Raw genomic sequence first — 3,790 nt, 5'->3', positions numbered from 1 at the left:
CCAGCGACAGCGGCGCCCTCTGGTCTGAACGGGGAGCAGCAGCCAGAGCTAAGGTATCATAGGATTTGGCTGACGCGCCTGCGTTTGGATATTGTGTTGCATAACTAGTTCCATAACATAATGTGTGATCATCTTTTGTTAGATAGTTACAGTTACGGCATCTTCTTAAATGCTCCACGTGCAGGCAAATACATCAAGAGGGAGATAATAAAATGTGAGGCTGGATGAACACAGCAACAAGCAACATTCCACATTAAGCAGAGGTTCACCTGCACATCTGCCAATGTGGTATACTGCATCCACTGTACCCGGTGTGGCTTCCTCTACATTGGGGAAACCAAGCGGAGGCTTGGAGACCGCTTTACAGAACACCTCCGCTCAGTTCGCAACAAACAACTGCACCTCCCAGTCGCAAACCATTTCCACTCCCCCTCCCATTCTCTAGATGACATGTCCATCATGGACCTCCTGCACTGCCACAATGATGCCACCCGAAGGTTGCAGGAACAGCAACTCATATTCCACCTGGGAACCCTGCAGCCTAATGGTATCAATGTGGACTTCACCAGTTTCAAAATCTCCCCTTCCCCTACTGCATCCCTAAACCAGCTCAGTTCGTTCTCTCCCCCCACTGCACCACACAACCAGCCCAGCTCTTCCCCCCCACCCACTGCATCCCAATACCAGTCCAACCTGTCTCTGCCTCCCTAACCGGTTCTTCCTCTCACCCATCCCTTCCTCCCACCCCAAGCCGCACCCCCATCTACCTACTAACCTCATCCCACCTCCTTGACCTGTCCGTCTTCCCTGGACTGACCTATCCCCTCCCTACCTCCCCACCTATACTCTCTCCACCTATCTTCTTTACTCTCCATCTTCGGTCCGCCTCCCCCTCTCTCCCTATTTATTCCAGTTCCCTCTCCCCATCCCCCTCTCTGATGAAGGGTCCAGGCCCGAAACGTCAGCTTTTGTGCTCCTGAGATGCTGCTTGGCCTGCTGTGTTCATCCAGCCTCACATTTTATTATCTTGGAATTCTCCAGCATCTGCAGTTCCCATTATCTCTGATACATCAAGAGGGAGTTTATTTTCATCTTTAATAACAAAGTGTGGAGCTGGATGAACACAGCAGGCCAAGCAGCATCTCAGGAGCACAAAAGCTGACGTTTCAGGCCTAGACCTTCATCATTGTGCTCCTGAGATGCTGCTTGGCCTGCTGTGTTCATCCAGCTCCACACTTTATTATCTTGGATTCTCCAGCATCTGCAGTTCCCATTATCACTTATTTTCATCTTTCACGTTCGCACAGGAGTTATCTTGGAATGCAGCCGACAGTACTGAGAGTATTAAAAACACAAACGTTTAGAAAAAAGGTTACGTGGCATTCATTGGCTATTGAATTCAAACAGGGTAAACCAAGATAATATCCAGGGATGTGTAGGCTGGGGTATTAATGCGGGTTACGGGGATGTGGGGAAGTGGCTCTGGGTGGGACGCTCTTCGGAGGATCGGTGCACTAGATGGGACGAATGGCCACCACTTATACTGTAGGGATTCCATGATATTCATAGACAAGAAAAAAAACTACTGACTATAAATAAGTAAATGAATGTAGCAGACTGTACTAAATGGAGCAATATAAATGAAAGTTGTTGTTAAACTTGAAAGGGCTCAGAAAAGATTTACAAGGATGTTAGATAACAAAGTGTGGAGCTGGATGAACACAGCAGGCCAAGCAGCACCTTAGGAGAACAAAAGCTGACGTTTCGGGAAGAGTCTAGGCCCGCAATTGTGCTCCTAAGATGCTGCTTTGCCTGCTGTATTCATCCAGCTCCACACTTTGTTATCTCGGATTCTCCAGCATCTGCAGTTCCCATTGTCTCATTGACAAGGATGTTGCTGGGATTGGAGCATTTGAGTTATAGGGAGAGGCTGAATAGGCTGGGGCTATTTCCCTTGAGCATCGGAGGCTGAAAGGTGACCTTATACAGGTTTATAAAATTGTGAGGGATATGGATAGGGCGATTAGCCAAGGTCTTTTTTTCCCAGGTAGGTTAATCCAAAACTAGCGGGCAGAGGTTTAAAGTGAAAGGGGAAAGATTTAAAAGGCACTGAGGAACACCATTTTCATACAAAGGGCAGTGTGTGTATGGAACGAGTTGCCAGAGGAATGGTGGAGGCTGGTACAATTGCAACATTTGAAAGGCATCTGGATGAGTATATGAATACGAATGGTTTAGCGGGATATGGGTCAAATGCTGGCAAATGGGACTAGATTCGTTTAGGGTATCTAGTAAGCGAGGACAAGTTGGACTGAAGGGTCTTTCTCCATGGTATATAACTCTGTGACTTTATAAGTAGGGAAATCATTATTTTCTGATTTGATATCCATTTGAACCAAATTGTTAACTGAAAAAACACAAACATGCATCCTTTCCTCTTCCAAAAAATCCCACTTTATCTATGTGTCACTTTAATGATGCTCTTGAAGTAGTGCCATTGTCAAGTGCATTTTCAACCATTTTTCTTCCTCGCTGTGAAATTTACTTCTCAGCACTTTGTCTTTTTCCTTATCAGCCTTTAGTTCAATTTCACCATCCTATTGGTATTTACTCTTGATTGTCTATCGATTTCTCTTTCTTCATGTTGTGTGCTGTAGAAAAGTTAATTGTCATTTTTTGCTGTTTCTGTTTGCGGAATTCGTCTTCAGTTTCTCCAGCTTTGATTCTTCATGTCTTATCACAACCCATCCATCTTGTGAGGTTAATTATCGTAGCCAACAAGCATATCACAAATGCATGAGTATCCAATAAAAACTAAGAAATCATATTTTTGAAATTAGGGCGGGCTTCATTTATGACCCTGGTCCCAAAACTTGGCAAGGGCGGCTTGTTAAGGATTGATATTTATTGTTGGCTCATCAGTGTAAAGAACTGCATGAAATGTGCACATTCTCCCCATGTCTGCATGGGTTTCCTCCCACAGTCCAAAGACGAGCAGGTTAGGTGGATAGGCTGTGCTAAATTGACCCTAGTGTCCAGAGATGTGCTAGTTGGGTACTTTAGCAACAGGAAATGCAGTTTTACAGGGATATGGTAGGGGGATGGATTTGGATAGGATGCTGTTGCGGTTTAGTATGGACCCAATGGGCCAAATGGCCTGTTTCCAAACTGTAGGAATTCTAAGATTCTATGTACTTCTGTGCCATTATTTGTCACTGCCAAAATATAAACCACCATATTAAATCATAACCAGCTGAATGTTATAGGATTTTGCTGTGAGTATTAAGTTCTGCTGATCCAACCCTGACACATAGTACTATCTTCAATTGATATGAAGAGAATTATGTGGAAAAGTAATTGTTTAACAGCAATTTTCCATCCTTTGCATACACTAATTGACTTTTCTAACTATAACCTGTTCAACATAATGTTGTAAACAATACAAGTAAGGTTGATGACGAAATTCCACATCCTTTCATACAGCATTTATACATATATCTTGCAGTTGAGCAAAAGGTCATTGCTTGCCATTGAACTGAACATTTCATTAAAGATTTGGGACAGAACATAGAACTTAGAACTGTACAGCATTGTACAGGCCCTTCGGCCCACTCTGTTGTGCTGAACGTTTATCCTAATCCTAAATTCTATCTAACCTTCACCCCTACTTTATACTATCATCCATGTGCCAATCTAATAGCTGCTCAAATGCCCCTAATGAGGCCAACTCCACTATCCTCTCCAGCAATGCATTCCAAGCCCTGGCCACTCACAGAGTGAAGAACCTACC

Source organism: Stegostoma tigrinum, chromosome 1, assembly GCF_030684315.1.
Source record: "Stegostoma tigrinum isolate sSteTig4 chromosome 1, sSteTig4.hap1, whole genome shotgun sequence".
NCBI lineage: Eukaryota > Metazoa > Chordata > Chondrichthyes > Orectolobiformes > Stegostomatidae > Stegostoma > Stegostoma tigrinum.
This window is presented reverse-complemented; position numbering follows the sequence as displayed.